At 40.4% G+C, this 18,801-nt stretch overlaps 1 long non-coding RNA gene across 1 annotated transcript; it reads right to left on the reverse strand.

Annotated features, from left to right (window-relative positions):
* Positions 1-1,341: 1,341 nt before the first annotated feature.
* Positions 1,342-9,612, reverse strand: LOC148148938 (uncharacterized). The gene is made up of 2 exons (XR_015758282.1): positions 9,490-9,612; positions 1,342-3,219 (listed from the first exon to the last, which is right to left on the reverse strand). It is a non-coding gene; the product is annotated as an uncharacterized LOC148148938 (long non-coding RNA).
* Positions 9,613-18,801: the final 9,189 nt, after the last annotated feature.

Below are 18,801 nucleotides of genomic sequence, written 5' to 3' on the forward strand. Positions count from 1 at the left end.
AGCTGGAGAACCGTCCAACAGAGACACGCAGACACTTAACTGGCAAGCATGGCTTTTCCTCACTATTGAAGACCCCAGAGGGCAAAAATACCATCTCTGACAGCTCCACAGCATTAGTTTTGCATCTAATGCCACAAGGAAAACTGCTGGTGGTAATGTTCTGAGGCCAACCAAGACGATCAATGCTGTACCCTTGCAGACAGATGAATGGAACAGAATGGGGTTCATGTGGATGGTGTTGCCAGAGACAATGGCATCAGTTGCAAGAGCAGAGGGTTTGCCTTTCTGCAACCCCTCTTCTTGTCAAGTCCCTCAATCCAACACTAAGTGCCTATCAGGGAGGGACCTGCCCTTGAGGCTATGGGTAACCTGACAGACTTTGCTAGGCAAAAGTGAGGACTGCAGATGCTGGAGATCAGAGCTGAAAAATGTGTTGCTGGAAAAGCGCATCAGGTCAGGCAGCATCCAAGGAGCAGGAAAAAAAAAAAAATCGACGTTTCGGGCATAAGCCCTTCTTCAGGAATGAGGAAGGTGTGCCAAACAGGCTAAGATAAAAGGTAGGGAGGAGGGACTTGGGGGTGGGTGTTGGGAATGCGATAGGTGGAAGGAGGTTAAGGTGAGGATGATAGGCCGGAGAGGGGGTGGAGGCGGAGAGGTCGGGAAGAAGATTGCAGGTCAAGAAGGCGATGCTGAGTCCGAGGGTTGGGACTGAGATAAGATGGGGGGAGGGGAAATGAGAAAGCTGGAGAAATCTGCATTCATCCCTTGTGGTTGGAGACTTCCTAGGTGACAGACTTTGCTGGCAAGTTCTCAGGAACAGTAGAAAATCCGTGAGAATCCTGTTAAACCCCTGGGTTACCATCAAATTCCAAGGTGATCAGGGATAATTGATGCCAGGTCGCTCATTAACAAACATCATTGATGGCCCTGCACCAGTGAACAGATTCCAGGGTCGGATCATTTCTATCCCCAATTTAGTTTGGGAAATTTTTTTCCACACAGATATCAGATCCAGATTTTTGTCGTCACCATGTCATCATGTCCACTCAATAATGTCAGACTCTGTGTGTTGTCAGTCTGCTCATGTGATTGCGTGTGTGCACCAGTCTGTTCCTTAGGTTGTCTCTCAGTCTCTTAATGTAACTACAACCACAGTCCTTTGTAGTCTCTTTTAGTTGCTCAATTTATTAATTTTGAAGTGCTGGCGTAAAACGTTTTCTTTTTAAGAATACACGTGTTATAGGTACATTTGTGTTTCTCAGTATCTAATTTTGGATGAGTTGTATTAGTGTTTGAATCACAATATCCAAAAAGATGGAAAAGAATGGATAAAACTAGAAAGACATTTCAAAGGAAAATTTTATTGAACCACAAATAAACTCAGCCAACCTAAATGTTGTGCATGATTCTGTGAGGTCAAAAAGCACCAGGATGTAATGTTTATCATGACCTAGCATTTGCAAATGATCTAGAAAATAGAAATCTGAATATCTCAGAGGGGTATAGAAGACTGGAACCCAGTATTTAGCTTCAAAATTATTAAGTTAAACAAGGTTATGACTAAAGCGAATGGATTGCTGGATTTTTGCCAGCAACATTTCAATAAGGGAGAGGTGGAATACTGAACCTTTCATTTTATAATGCTGACTCCGCTGTATTAAGTCAAAAAAACAACAATCTCATAAAACAAATTTAACTCAAAGTGGATTAAGAATTACATGAAAAACTGGGGAAAAGAAAGGACATTAACCTGCCGAAAGAAGATGGGGGTAAGTTATTACTGGAATGACAACTTTAAAAATGCAGAAGCAAGTTAAAATTGTACCCAAAGAGGCAAAGGAAGATCTACAGAGAACACTGAATTAGATGCCAAGCATAACAGTAGAATAATTCTTCTAGTGTTATAACACAAAGATAGACAAAAATGAAATGAAAGCCATTTTAAAAAGTTGTGCTGTCATTCCAATTCAACACTGATTGTGGAACGGAAGGGGTATGTTTGACCAATCTTCTTGACTCCCTTAAGGAAGTATCTCCCATGAGAACTGTAAAAGTAATAGAAAATAGCAGAATGTAAACTTTCAAACAGCATTTAAAGAAAGAAACTCTATTGGTAAAACTTAGACAGCACAGGATTTCAGCAGTTGATTACAGGTATGGTCAAAACGCTTGCATCTAGAGAATGCAGCACTTCCTTGACATCATTTGGAACAAATCAAACTAGCTGAACATTGGCATCTGTGACAGGGAGTAACCCCTTGAGGAGTTGAAGAATTATTCACTTGACTCTTCAATCTGAAGATAATTCAAATGCTTCCACTTGGTTAGGCCTTTGCCACTGTTGAGGATAGGGGTGTTCATGAAGCTTCATCTTCCTTCTGCTCGATATCCATCACCATTTATGACGATTGAGGTAGGATTGCAGAACAAAGACCCAATCCATTGATTGTGAAATCATTGAGTGCTTCTTTTGCTTTCTGACATTCTCTGTGCAGCTGTTACAACTTCTAAATAATTCAACATCAGAAGAAAATGGATGAATCCACTGTCTTTGTTCTTCTTGTTAGGATTTAATCTTGTGGTCCACAGATACCTCTCTGAATGCACAAAACTACATTGCCACAGTATGCAGTGCAGTTCATAGGTGTCATCACAACTCAGCTGTTTGTGGTACTCCACACATCTCAGAATAGCATTCTTGGTATAACAGTACAGAAAGTGAAATGGTCTGTGTCACAGCGAGACAGAAATCTTGTTAATTATGAGTGGTTAGCTGGATTGATATTTGAAAGTGTCAAAATGAGAATTAGCACCGCAATTTACTTTTAACAGTCTTAAATCCTACAGCAAATTAAGTGATTTGTTTTTCCATTTTCAAAAGCAATTGCTCATTTTCTCTCTTTATTACTGTTCTCATTTATTGAAAGCTTGTCATCCTTCCGGGGAGCTGATTATCATGTGTGGTCATTTATCATCCTCATCGGATTTCCACATTTGCACCTTTTCCAACAAGGGTCATTTCAGGACTGTTAATTTTCCCATTCAGAGGCTAGTGGTGGCTAGGCAAATTGCAGCTCCCTACTGCCACTCCAACTGAGATCAATTTCTGGTCCATACAGGTCAATTACAAAATGATTTTAACAATGAGACTCAGTAAAGAGCTACCTTATGGAAACAGAATTTAGTATGCAGGTTCCATCTTTTAAAAGCATGTCCAGACTGGAGAAGAAATATGAAAACAAGTTAACATTTCGTATAGGGAGAAGTAAACAAAAACAAGGTGCATCAGAATCTTTAGCTCTATAGCTTGATACATATCCATGACAATCAGGACTTAATTGAAACGGTAGGTCAATTGTTCATCTCTACTAAACATTGGTAGAACCTTACCTAAATGATTTTTGCATATAATTTAATTTGCTGTCAGATTAAATCAGTAAAATGTTTACCTCAAATTTTGATTTGATGACTTAGTCAATGATAATCCTCATGATGTGTTTTGGATTACATTGATCAAAGGGGCTATATTTTATTGTATAGAAAATGTTGGAAATATGCAGCAGGTCATGTGTGGAGAGATATTCAGATTAGCATTTTACCTTAATGACCTTTCAACATCTCTCTCCAGTCTTTATGGATGCTGACAATGATGCCAAATATAGACAACGTTTTCATTTTTTTCTAGATTTCTAGCATCCAACAGCAATGGCTTCTGTATTAGATTGTATTTGGACCTGTACCTCCTTAATCATTTTAATTGCTTTATGAAAGAGTGTGATTGATTTTGCATTTGAGATTATATGGATGGGTGAGAATACAAATCCATCTATGGGTCAAGTTTTGTGACCAGCAGTGAAGACACAATGTTTACTGTTTAATGTTGAATAAAATGATTAACAAATTTTTAGAAGAAGTCATGTGCAGTCTTCCTCTATTCTGACATTAGTTTGAACTTGGCCATTTCTATCAGGGATCTGTGATGTCCAGCAGGCAACAGGCAGGCTAAACAACCAGCCAGATGGAAGAATTCTCACAGACAGCCATGTGAAAAGCAAAAAGCTAGGAATTATAAATCACATTTAACTCATTGCACAGGAATGAAATAAAGATCAGGGTACACATGCGGGATCAAAGGAGAAATTTAATTTTCAATTAAACTGTAAAACTAGAAAGAAAATATATTGCCTTTTGTTTTAAAATCTGCAATCTTTGAATCTACTCAGGGAATAATTTTTCATGCTTGTAATTCTTTTTTCATCGATGGAAAGATTATTCCACAGCAATTATCATTTAGTATGTATGCCACTAAAAATTCAATTACTTCTAATTGAACACAGTTTAACTATTTTTGGCAGCCTACTTTAATTTGGTCTTTGCAGTGAAAATCATGTTTATTTAGTTTAAGATCATGACAAATCAATGATTTCAAACTTGCCTCCATCTTTGAAGACTGCAACAACACACCTTATGAAAGTTAAGGGAATACTGATACCAATTTACGGATCTCTGTGATTTTTTTCCACTCATGGGATGTGTGCACCACTGGCTAGCCAGCATTTATTGCCCATTCCTTGTTTCCTTTAAACTGAGTGGTCTTACTAGATCCTTTCAGAGGGCAGTTGAGATCCAACCAAATTGCTGTGGGTCAGAGTCGCTTGTTGACTAAACCCAATGAGGATGGCAGATTTCCTTCCCTCAAGGACAGATTCATAGAGTCATAGAGATGTACAGCATGGAAACAGACCCTTTGGTCCAACCCGTCCATGCCGACCAGATATCCCAACCCAATCTAGTCCGACCTGCCAGCACTGGCCCCTATCCCTCCAAACCCTTCCTATTCAAGACCCATCCAAATGCTGTTTAAATGTTGCAATTGTACCAGCCTCCACCATATCCTCTGGCAGCTCATTCCATACATGTACCACCCTCTGCATGAAAAAGTTGCCGCTTAGGTCTCTTTTATATCTTTCCCCTCTCACTCTAAATCTATGCCCTCTAGTTCTGGACTCCCCGACCCCTGGGAAAAGACTTTGCCTATTTACTCTATCCATACCCCTCATAATTTTGTAAATGTCTATAAGGTCACCCTTCAGCCTCCGACGCTCCAGGGAAAACAGCCCCAACCTGTTCAGCCTCTCCCTATAGCTCAAATCCTCCAACCCTGGCAACATCCTTGTAAATCTTTTCTGAACCCTTTCAAGTTTCACAACATCTTTCCGATAGGAAGGAGACCAGAATTGCAAGCAATATTCCAATAGTGACACCATCTGCCACTTCTCAGCCCATTGGCCCATCTGGTCAAGATCCTGTTGTAATCTGAGGTAACCCTCTTCGCTGTCCACTACACCTCCAATTTTGGTGTCATCTGCAAACTTATTAACTGTACCTCTTATGCTCACATCCAAATCATTTATGTGAATGACAAAACGTAGAGGACCCAGCACCGATCCTTGTGGCACTCCACTGGCCTCAGACCTCCAGTCTGAAAAACAACCCTCCACCACCACCCTCTGTCTTCTACCTTTGAGCCATTCTGTATCCAAATGGCTACTTCTCCCAGTGTTCCATGAGATCTAACCTTGCTAATCAGTCTCCCATGGGGAAGCTTGTTGAACATCATACTGATCACATCTGCTGCTCTTCCCTCATCAATCCTCTGTTATTTCTTCAAAAAACTCAATCAAGTTTGTGAGACATGATTTCCCATGCACAAAGCCATGATGACTATCCCTAATCAGTCCTTGCCTTTCCAAATACACGTACATCCAGTCCCTTAGGATTCCCTCCAACAACTTGCCCACCACCGAGGTTAGGCTCACTGGTCTATAGTTCCCTGGCCTGTCCTTACTGCCCTTCTTAAACAGTGGCACCACATTTGCCAACCTCCAGTCTTCTGGCACCGGGCCCTATTCTCACCCTAGTTACCCTTTTGTCCTTAATGTATTTGTAAAAACCCTTTGGATTCTCCTTAATTCTATTTGCCAAAGCTATCTCATGTCCCCTTTTTGCCTTCCTGATTTCCCTCTTAAGTATACTCCTACTGCCTTTATACTCTAAGGATTCACTCGATCTATCCTGTCTACACCTGACATATGCCTTCTTTTTCTTAACCAAACCCTCAATTTCTTTAGTCATCCAGCATTCCCTATACCTATCAGCCTTTCCTTTACCTGACAGGAATACTTTTTCTGGATTCTCGTTATGTCATTTCTGAAGGCTTCCCATTTTCCAGCCATCCCTTTACCTATGAACATCTGCCTCCAATCATCTTTCGAAAGTTCTTGCCTAATACTGTCAAAATTGGCCTTTCTCCAATTTAGAACTTCAACTTTTAGATCTGCTCTATCCTTTTCCATCCCTATTTTAAAACTAATAGACATTCAATAAACATACATGGTTGCTCAAAATTGCCAAGAGCCATAACCTTATCACTACCACAAATTCCTGGCCTGAAAATTTATGTCAATATTTATGTGAGTGTGATTCTATCTCTGAGAAGCTTTGTTGATTTTCAGTTAGCTCAATGTTTGATAGCCCAAAGCCGATATAGAAATATAGAAGATAGGAGAAGGAGAAGGTCATTCAGCCCTTTGAGCCTGTTATGCCATTCATCACGATCTTGGCTGATTGCCCACCTCAATAGCCTAATCCTGCTTTCTCCCCATAACTTTGATCTCATTCACCCAGAGTGTTATATCTAGCCGTGTCTTAAATAGATTCAATGTTTTGGCATCAACTATTTCCTGTGGTAATGAATTCCAAAGGCTCACCACTCTTTGGGTGAAGAAATGTCTCCTCATCTCCATCCTAAATGGTCTACCCAGAATCCTCAGACTGTGACCCCTGGTTCAGGACACACTCACCTTTGGGAATATCCTCCCTCCATCTAAACGATCTAGTCCTGTCAGAATTTTATAAGTCTCTATGAGGTCCCCCCTCATTCATCTGAACTCCAGGGAAAACAATCCTAACCTAGTCAATCTCTCCCCTTACGTCAGTCCTACCATCCCCAGAATCAGCCTGGTAAATGTTTGCTGCACTCCTTCAGGATCAAGGGCATCCTTCCTCAGGAAAGGAGACCAAAACAGCACACAATATTCCAGGCATAGTCTCACCAAGACCCTGTATAACTGCAACAACACATCCTGGCTCCTGTATGCAAAACTTCCCATAATGAAGGCCAAGATACCATTTGCCTCCTTTACCACCTGCTGCACCTGCATGCTTACCTTCAGCGACTGATGCACAAAGACACCCAGGTCCCACTGCACACTCCCCAATTTATCACCATTCAGGTTGTAATCAGATATAACATGCCTCCTGCTTTTTTCTTAATTCACTTAATGTGATCTAAGATCCAAACCTCTCAGTATTTTAAACATACATGTTAACTTTGCGATTGTAAATGTGAAATTAGAATTTACCATTTTCAATCCTGTCAACATATCTGAGATTGACATAATATAAAGTCATGCACACATTGACAATGAATGAAATTTATGAATTTACTTTGGTTAGGCTCAGTGGACTGATGTTGCAAATTTATTTGCATACATATTGTACCTGCAATAGTTTGCATGGGTCATGATATCACATGTGCAGGGACTAAGAAATAATGTTACTGTATGTTCATGTCATTATGTATATGAGTGTTTTGGGATTGTGGGAGTGTCATTGCAAGGATCAGTTTGTTTTGTAGAGTTATTTTGTAATTTTGCATTTTAATTGTGTTCATATGTGAATGTTATGTGATCGTACTGCCTGTGTGGAATTTGTGCATTCTCCTCATGACTGCGTGGATTTCCTTTGGTTGCTCTGGCTTTCTCCCACAGTCCAAAAATGTGCAAGTTATGAAGCTTAGTTGTGGGAAATGCAGGGTTACAGGGATAGAATGGGGGTGGGGTGGGGGGGGGGGGGAAGGTATGGTCTGGTGGGATGCTCTTTGGAGGGTTTGTGTGGACTTGAATGGCAAAATGACCTGCTTCCACACTGTAGGGATTCTATGTAATTGAGTTTTCATTGATATGCTCAAATGCATATGCTCATGCGAAAGTTTCTGTTGGAATCTGAGCTTGCTGTATATGAGTTTTGATGCATAGGTTTGTGTTCATATATGAAATTGTATTAATGAGTGTGTTTATTCTATTGAAACAGTCATGGGATTCTGTTGGTTTGTGATTGTAAGTAAAATTATGTGCATGAATTTTAGATCATATGTGATGAGGTATGATTTTATGATCATTTATTATATGAAACATAGACCTAAGTTGCTGGAAAAACTCCACAGGTCTGGCCGTTTCTGGAGAGAAAGCAGAGTCAACCTTTTAGAAGCAGAGACCCTTCTTCAGAACTGAAGAGTCAGATTTTCAGCACTCAGTTATTATACTTTTAGATTGTATGCATACAATTAAGTATCATCATGTATCTATGGGTTCATCATATATGATACTAAACGTATGCTTTGCAGTCATATGAGAATGTATGTGTGCTTTGTGATCATATCATCATAAATAAAGACATTTATGTATGTTATTGTATGTTTGTAATTGTGGTGTAAGAGATTGCAAGTATTCGTCTTATTGCTACGCACCAATGTATAACTGTGTCCAAAAATCTCTGTTGATGTTATTGTGGAATTAAAACAAGGAAATACTCAGCAGACCTGTGTGGCAAGAGAAATATTTAATGTCGCTAAACTTCCATCGGAAAACCAATCTGGGTAGTTGTGTCAGTTGTCGATGGTAAATAAAGAAAAGTGCGGGATCTGAATGCAGTCGATGAGTGTGTTTCCGGATTGGTTTTGGTGCATTTGACAGTCTGAACGCGGTTAGACTGTCCGAGAATACATTGACGTTTTATAAATAATTTTGTGTTAACGAGAATGTTTACTCCAGTCTTAACTGGAGTTTAATTTCTGACCGTGTTTGTAAGAAAGAACGAGGCGGATTTTACCCGTCTGATAGTATCCCAAAGCGCAGACCCTTTACTCTAATCCGGTCGATTTGACCTTAGGGTTTTGTAATTTGCTGCTGCTCACCCCCCCCCCCCCTCCCTCGACTGAGAAACCGAGGTCGCCTCTTCTAACGGCGCTGTTTTTCCGCACCACCTACCGGGAAGGGGGGGGGGTGGGAACAAATCAGGAAACAAGTTAAGAAACTGAGTGTTCCTGTAAATAATCTTTGACGTCTCAACAAAGACGCCATTGGATAAGAGTTTATTAGAAAGCCACCATGAAAACAGATGTCACGTTAGCTTTTCCTCGCGGATATAGTGACATCTCTCAGAATAAATCGGCGATTGTCTGCAAACACTCTGAGCCATTGCTCCTCTTTAAGGAAATTCGCCCCCACGATCTCACTCATTCCCAGCAGCTCGACTACACCGAGTCTGTAATCCCCTGATCCACAAGCACAATACGACGGATAGTCGCTGGCACTTGGAACTGAGGGCAGGGAAGTTAGGGAAACACACACACAAATTACCGCGTACCTGGTTCGAGTAAAGTCAGGGGGAGGGCCGCCCGCCCAATGCAACAGGATGGGCTTTAGAAGGCATCTCTCCCAGCTCCTGGGACAATATAAACATATCCAGGGGTCGGCCGCAAACCGACGGACAGCACAACTGTACAGAGGAACAACAGAAGTGGCAGCGTCGATTTCGAAGCTCCTTGGATGCTGCCTGAACTGCTGTGCTCTTCCAGCACCGCTAATCCAGAAGCTACATATCTCAGTCAAGATTCAGGGGAAGGCTTGGATTCTCTCAAGATCGCTACGGTTTTGTAAAATGTGTTTAATGAGGACTTAAATAATGTACAGGCGTTTATGCTGACAACTGAACTGTTCGAAATATGAACTACAGTGAAAATACCCCCACAAACGTCACTGAAATTAATATCGTTTTGATTGGATTGTATTTGCATAGACCGAGACTAAACCACAGTCAAATGGGTATGTATTAGATTTCTTGGAAACAGGCCCTTCGGCCCAACAAGTCCACACCGACCCTCCGAAGAGTAACCCACCCAGTTCCATTTCCATCTGACTAATGCACCTAACACTACGGGCAATTTATCATGGCCAATTCACCTGACTTGCACATCTTTGGACTGTGGGAGGAAACCCACGCGGACATGGGGAGAATGTGCAAACTCCACACAGACAGTCGCCCGAGGCGGGAATCGAACCTGGGACCCGAGTGCTGTGAGGCAGTAGTGCTAACCGCGCCCATATAAGACAAGTTGCAACATTTAACTCTAAAGCACTCCGTATCAAAAGCTTATTTCGCTGCATTTGTCTGATGTGTCTTAAAACAATATCAGCAGTTAAATACTGGTGACCTGTCCAGGGGATTCCTTCTTCACAGCCAGATATTCTAACCTCTCTCTCTCACTTTCTCTCCGGGTGAATTAAACTAAACAGTTGCGTTATCTTATTGCTTTCTTGCTGAGGGTTTCATTTCCAGAGACTGAGTAGGAAATACATTTCATGAAATAGTTGACTGTAGCCAGGCGTCGGAGAAAAGTCACAGCCTGGACATGTACTTGCACCCGACCATTGAAAGGGACGGGGCTGGACCTTATCCAGATTCTTACTGTACTCAAATAAACATAAATGTAAACACCCACGTGAAACCCAATCTTTATCTCATTCGGGGACCAACTCTTTTTCACCTAAAGCATCACATCTGGTGAAATGAATAGAGTGGGAGCCCTTAGACTGAAAGGTGCGCCTGTCACTCTCTCTCGATAAAACCAGAGAGAATTTTGACTTCCACCTTGCCTGCTCGTGTTCCTGTAATATATTGCTTCGACATGGCCAAGTGACCAGGAGCACAGATGGACAGATGTTTTCAGCCTGTCCTGGGCTCTATCCCTGCTGTTTACTGCAGAAAGGGATCAGATTCATCGCTGATTAGTTTCCAATGGTTTTGCTCCAACCGAAAGTAACAGTCACTACACCAACTATTCACGCGTGCCACCAGTAAAGGCGAACTGCCAGTGAAAAGCCTTTCATATGATCTACCACATATCCATCAATCTACATAGACAGCTGAATAAACATTGAAACATTACGGCAGCTGCACTGATCTCTCGCAATATCCTCTCTCTGGCGATACAAACATGTACAGTGTACTTGTACCTGGTAATCTACTGTCGCCCCTTTTAACTGAACCCAGTATGAGGACAACATGGAAGATCGAGATCTAGATTCGAGGACACCTTTCAAATGAGAAAGAACGACTGAAGTCAGGGGATGTGATTGTCCAGTTGACAGTGCTCAGCGAGCATTCCAAAGTAAATTAATATTCAAATGAGTAGTGTTTCTTTTCCAATATGAGTTTACAGGTTACTAAATCATATTTATTGCGGCTGTGGTCGACCGGCTATGAAATAGTGCGGATTTACCCAGACAGTTCCTGAACCGTGCTAACCCTGCACTGAGCGGTCAGACCCCGCTCGAAGCAAAGATTCTCACATAAGGCTGCTTGTTAAACAAAAAAAAAACAGCCTTCTGCAAACGGTACAGATATTCTTCAGATATTCATATTAAGTGAACAATACATAGTCTTGGCTTTGTATATAGAGCAGAATCGTCAGTTTAAGTCGTGAGCTGAGCAAAGGTCGATTTAAGGGGAGGACGATCATTTTGTGAACACTTTCAAAACATAAGGGAAAGGGATTGAATGTACAACTGGGGTGCCTAAGAACACCAAGCGACTCTGACACTGACTACCTGTACATAGCGAAACCTTTCCCTGAGCGTCTCAGACCGAGAATGGTGTGAGCAGGTTCCACACTGCTCTCAGGATTAAAAAAAACACACACCAGGTTAGAGTCCAACAGGTATGTTTGGAAGCACTAGCTTTCGGAGCGCTGCTCCTTCATTAGATGGTTATGGAGTATAAGATCATTATACAGAATTTATAGGAAAGGTTTATAGTGTGATGCAACTAAAGTTATATATTGAAAAAGATATATATATCCCACAACCAACTGTGGAAGGAGCAGCGCTCAAAAAGCTTCCAAATAAACCTGTTGGACTATAACCTGGTGATTTTTAACTGCTGTGCTCTTCCAGCACCACTAATCCAGAATCTGATTTTTAAACTTTGCACACCCCAGTCCAACACCGGCATCTCCAAGGTAAAAACTGACTGCAGATGCTGGAAACCAGACTCTGGATTAGTGGTGCTGGAAGAGCACAGCAGTTCAGGCAACCGGCATCTCCAAATCATGCTCTCAGGGTGGTTTCTCCAGAGACTGTAGGAGAAAGGACACTCATCGCTCGCCATCAGATTACTCAAACTTCTGGCAGTAAAATGCATCCTCCCCCACCCAGCCGCCAAGATGTGAACCGCAGGAAACCATCCAGTGAACGCCAGTGTTATGACGCTGTTGCGTACTGTTATCCAGTTTCTCAATTCCGCTGGCTGATCTCACAGATATTCCCAGTGCTTAGCCTGATCCGCCAAGTCGCCCATTGCTGTATGCTACTGGTTAATGTTCACGTACTGTTCGCCCCAGTTGCATGGGGTTGAGTGGTTGCGGGGTGGGGGCGTGGAAGGACAGTGACTCTCTACAGGAACCCATCCGCTCTCCTCTCCCTCACGCAGAGTGTTTACAATTGGCAATTTACAGAAAACATTCCCGGCCTCCATCCAACCACACAATTCCCCCCCACCCTAACAAGCACATACCTATGGATGGATAGAGGGGTGGTCACATGTGAACACACTGCTTTGGTTAGATTTAAAGTTTTAAGAGAGCCAGGGATAGTGAAAACGTGACTAACTTGTCATACCTTCCCTTTCCCGCGAATTTAAAACGTAATAATGTCGCTGATAGCCTTTAAGGTAGTGAAAATGATCTCAAATTACCCCTCCTGAGTAGCTAGCTCCGGCAGTACGGCAGCGCCACCCAGTGGCCAAGCACGAGCTGTCCGAGCTGTGCAAAAAGCCTTATCCAGAAGGACCATTACGCTGAAGAGCCAGTAAAGACAAGTTTGTAGGGTTATTTGCCAAGGAATTTCAAAATTACGTTCTACGCATTTCTGAATATACAATGCCGATTTTCTTTATTAAAAAAGAAATACATTGTCAGCAGCTCGTTTCTAGGGAAAATTAATTTTTACTTTAAGATCTCCAGTTGTTCTAAATTAATGCCTGAAAAAATACCAATTTATCATTGCTCCAGGTTTAAGCAGTCAAGTGTAATTCCACGTAAACTCATATTTTACGTCTTTCTTCACGAGTCAAGTAGACAAACCCCGCACAAAAACAGCGGATTTTAAATAATGGAAATTGTCCTTTTCTGGGCATCTGAGTCAATATTATATTTTCTGTTTTTAACAGATTGGGCTTTACAAAATCTCAGTCAGTGCAAGACTCTTGACCACAGAACTCACTGCACGATTCATGCAATCTTTAAGTATTAAGTTTTAGTATCTTATCCTTAGAAACGAATGATTCATCAGTTTTTTTATGCACTTACATTTTGTTCAGAAGCCGATCAGTCAATAGAAGAAAAGTTGAACGCAAGATTGGCGATAACAACATTGACAGAAAATCAACTCTCTGAAATGTTGAAAGAATCTCATGGAACCATTTCTGAGTGAGAATGAGGCTATTAGGCCCATTGCGTCCGACGTAGTTCAAGAGGAGCTGCACATTTTAAAACGCCCTCCCCTGATTTAATTCTTGAGGGTTGCATGTTACAGCGCTTCAAGGAGATCAGAGTAAACAAGACTAAATATAAAATGCAAATTCGCCACAGTTTTACCAGACCATTGGGTCGCTCTCATTAGAGGGAGACAACCGGTGGTGGTTTAATCTGAGCGTCACCAGGGAATCCATGATCTGAGCCACAAAACAATGATAAAACAATATATCCTCCTTTTGATCGGGGCCATATTGCTAGTTCATAACATGGAATGTGTTGACAATGAACCACACTGCATTACTTGCCATCAGAACAGGAGAATGCAGATAATCTGCCAGGACATGAAAATGCATATGCAACTACAGCACTGCACAATATACACCTTACTGGCAGCAGAGAGAAAGTACATCTCCCACCAGAAAAGGAGAATATGCATCTACAGTCGTAACAGGAAAATACACATTTACCTTCATAGCACATGTAAGGTTTTGGGGTGTACTACAATGGCAATTGTTAGTCATGGGTCAATTACAATTATAGACTGAGTTGGGAGAGCCAGTCAAAAGGTTAGTCCTGATTAGTTAGCAGCCCAACTCCAGTTATATGTTTTCAGCAATATTAGAGAATTCGTTAAGTTAAGCATAACAAGCAAAAGAGATACAATTTTTTAAAATTTCAAAATATATTTTGAATATTTCTAATAATTTTTAAAAATTTATAAATGCCACTCTACTGTCAGAACATGGCAATGTACATTAAACCGAGACAATGTCTATCATCAGAACAGGAAATTATACATCTACTTGCAAAACAAGAGAGAAACTATTCTATTAACCTTTGGGGAAGGTGGTAGTGAAGTGATATTGATGCTAACAACACATGATGCCCATAATGCTCTGAAGACTCGGTCTGCATCCCATCGTACCAGAAAAGGAAATCTGAGCCCAAATAAAACTTGTAACTAAACATCTAATAATGACCATGAAACGATTGTTTGCTTTGGTTCATAAATGGCATTTAAAAACCGAAATCTTACATCCTTATCTGATCTGACATTTAAGTGACTCCAGGCTCACAGCAATGTACTCTTCCCTTAATTATCCTCAAAAATAGCTTAGCAAGCCTCTTGGTTTTGTCAAACTGCCAAAAAGAACCAGAAAAGGAGTGAAACCAGCTGGGTCAGTTAGAATCATGCTAGCAACCAGAAATAATAATGGCAGAAACAGTTCTGTCGACACTGTAAAATCTGCTGTAGTAACATTGGGGCCAAGTGCCAAAATTGGGAGAGTTGTCTCATAGATTAGTCATATAAGCAGTATGGCTATCAGAGCAAGTCAGAAGCTAGGAATCCTGCACTGAGTAAATCACCTCCTGACCTTGTAAATCTTGGCTCGATCTACAAGGCTCAAGTCAGGAGTGTGTTGGAATACTCCCCAGTTGCTTGGTTGAGTACAGCTGCAACAGCACTCAAGGAGTTCAATATCATCCAGGACAGAACACCTGACTGGCACCACATTCCCAAGCATTCCAACCCCATACCATTGATTTTTATTAGTAGTATCTATGAGAGGCACTGTAGAAATTTAGCAAGGATTTTTAGTCAGCCACTTCCATCTTGAAGGACAAGGGCAGCAGATACATGGGAACACCGTCATCTGCAAATTTCCCCCCAAGCTACTTGCCATCCTGAGTTTGAAATAAGAAGAACCAGGAGCAGGAGTAGACAATTCAACCCTTCAAGGCTGCTCTACTATTTAATAAATGCTGGCCCAGCCAAAAATGCCCACATCCAATGAATGCATTAAAAACATATTTAGCTTGCTGATGGACTGGTATTCTGGTCCATGACCACAGGTCACAGGGCTTATACATTTTTTTGTGTGGTTATTCTCTGCAGACAGTCATTCAGGAAATATCAAGGTAAACTCTCTCAGAGGCTCCTCATGACAGCAGCTGGATCAGTATTCCAGGTACCACACTGGATGCACAACAAAGCTTTTTTTTTCTGAAATACAAGGGTTAAGCTAGTATTCAGCTGGCTGGATACCAACTCTCACTGCATCCAAAATACTGCTCAAAGTGAAGGTACTGTTTGGCAAACATAAAGCCCAGGCAGGCAACCTGTTTTGATTGGCTGAAACCACATGGTTTCTGTGCAACACTTTGTGATAAAATATTGTTCCAATGTCCGAAGTGACCTTTTCTTAAAGAAAAAAGAAACAACCAGGTATTCATAGAATGTAAAATAAATCCATTATTCCACAATCCTTCAAAATGCAAGTCCTCTAAAAGAAATGTGAAGCTTTTTAAAATAAAGTTTAAAAATGAATGCTTACAGATCAAAATGGGTGTTTGCACCCACTGAACTGTTAAAAATTGGACCTTTACTGATGATACTTTTGGAATATTTGTAAAAATATTTATTTAGAATTGATATGCATAACACAAGGCAACTTCAGCAGGGAAACTATTCGTTTCTCTCTGTATGGAAATATGTATAAACATTCCTGGAAGCATCTGAGGAAGGGTCACTCAAACAGAAACATAAATTCTGATTTCTCTCTAGAGATGCTGCCAGACATGCTGAGCTTTTCCAGCAATTTCTATTTACGTTTCTGGAAGCATCTGGGTCATCCAGGTCAGGTTACCATGTTGATGTGGAAGAAAATCCAGAAGAGAGTCTCCTTTCAGTCCAGCTAGGGAGCAGAATTGCACCTTCATAAGCTATTGAAATCAACACATGCTGTGCCAACTATCATTTGTCCTCTGGTATCAGTGAATTGCCCTCAATGCCACATATTGATTGTGTACTTTTACTGTCTATTTATCCAAACCACTAGCACTACACTACTGCTTTTTAATAAATATAATCAATTACATTAAAATGACCTACAAATATTCAATTTCCTCTTATTAGATAACCAATTTTCCCTAATCTGAGATCTTATACCGGGAGTTACAGCTACTGTAGGGAAATCAAAAGCCATAGAATTGTTTGAGACTGACATTTTGGTACCACTAATGTTACAAAACCAGAAATAAGATGATTAAAGATAATTTTAAAGCCCAAACAGACAGAGGTTAACAAAATTAGGTCAAAAGAAGATGATTGAGGCTGTTATAAGATTGGGAGTTTCATAATTTAGTTCAGACAGAAGGAGTCTATTAATGCTGCAGGAATGAGGTTTTATTTGAGAAAGTCATTGAAAAAGACAAGCATTTGTCCATGAAAAGCAGGAAACTTCCATTTTGCCTGCAGAAAGTAGGAACCTTTTGTTTTGACTGCATCAGGCATGAAATTTTCATTTTACCCCATTAAATAGTACAGAGATGTGGCATTGCTTTAGTACATAAATTAAGTATTTTAAGGCAAGGGAAAGGAAACAATATTTCTACTTGAAAGAATTAAAAGTTTATTAAAGATAACAAAACAACATTGATTTAAAGCAGGATTAAATATCTCCTTCAAAACAACCAGAGTAAAGCAGCATTGAGATACTAAAAAATTGAAAAGTTTTAAACAAAGCATACATAATTGCATTTGGAAGAAATGTCAGGAAAAATAATAGTACGTCACAGATTTTCTTTCAGCTTTGGACGAAATGAAGCATTTGATTGGACATCTTGGAGAAAACAGTTCTTAAGATGCAGAATTTCTTCTAAGCTAAATATTAAATCACAAGCTGAACAAATAGGTACACTAAAGGGTCCACAGCTGATGATGCTAAAGCCCATCAAAACAAAACAAAAGAACAAAAAAATTTGACAATTACTTCAATCTGAGAATAAACAAATCTCATGAAAGAGCCAGATATAACAGAAGAATTCGGCATTTGGAAAATCTGAATAATGTTCTCTACAGATCAGTGGAAAACTGTGATATGGAGTTTTGTAATGAGAGTTAATAAGAGACATCCTTGCCAAAGCATCCATGCCCTTCGAATAGGGTGGTGACTAGAACTGCAGACAACATTCCAAATGTGGCCTGACTATGGTTTTATACAGCTGTAACATGACTTGCCAACTTTTATATTTGATGCCCCACCAATGAAGGCAAGCATGCTTGTATGCCTTCTTGACTACCTTATCCACCTGTGTTGCCACTTTCAGGGATCTGTGCTGCTGTATGCCCAGATCTCTCTGTATGTCAATGCTCCTAAGTGTTATGCCATTTATTGTATAATTCACACTGAAATTCAATTTTCTAAAATGTATCGCCTCACATTTGTCTGGATTAAACCGATCTGCCATTTCTCTGCCCTAATTTGCAATTGATCTATATTCTGTTGTTCCTTTGACAATCCTCCTTACTGTCAGCAGCTCTGTCAATTTTGGTGCTATGTGCAAATTTACTAATCAGACCACCTACATTTTCCACCAGATCACTTGTATATATTATAAACAACAAAGGCCCAGCACTGATTCCTATGGAATACCACTAGTTACAAATGTCAATTCCAAAAAGCACCCTTCCACTGCAACTCTCTGCTTTTCATATAAAATGGATGAGTTGCATACTATCAGTACAATTTCTTTCACGCCAATGAAAATTAGTTTGAACCTGATTATTTTCAATTAAATACTACAGTTAGGCAATAAATGCCAGTTGTGAGATTTATTCAACAACAAAAATTATACCTCATGACAATAACTCCTGTAGGGATCTTCCTAATTTTAAAATCCAATTAGAGTCATAGAGATGTATAGCACGGAAACAGGCCCTTTGATTGCATGAAAGGTTTTATGAGGAACATGTAACCTTGTCAGGGGTGTACTGCATTTCTGTTAATTTTGTGGAGAGAAATAAGAAATAATCTATCTTAACTTTTACTTTTTCAATCTAAGAATGACAAGAAGAGAAAAGAGGATGAAGTGCATAAATGAACATAAAGGACACAGGAGAACTCATGCAACACATATGAGTTTCTTCACTAGCACTACCACATAAAGGTTAGGCATGGCTGAAGATTTAATTCAGGAGATATTATTACTTTGATTTTTATTTTATAAACAAGTTAATCGCTTATGGCATTATTCATGGTAAGTTCGATGAACCTTTTTTATATGCAGAGTGTTAAACCCTTTCCATATTACCTTGTTTCGTTCTTTGGTTCACCCTTTACCAGTTACATTTCCTCATGACC

The sequence above is a fragment of the Chiloscyllium plagiosum genome, unplaced genomic scaffold, assembly GCF_037043375.1.
Source record: "Chiloscyllium plagiosum isolate Xiang-an unplaced genomic scaffold, Cpla_swu_hap1 HiC_scaffold_10, whole genome shotgun sequence".
Taxonomy (NCBI): Eukaryota; Metazoa; Chordata; class Chondrichthyes; order Orectolobiformes; family Hemiscylliidae; genus Chiloscyllium; species Chiloscyllium plagiosum.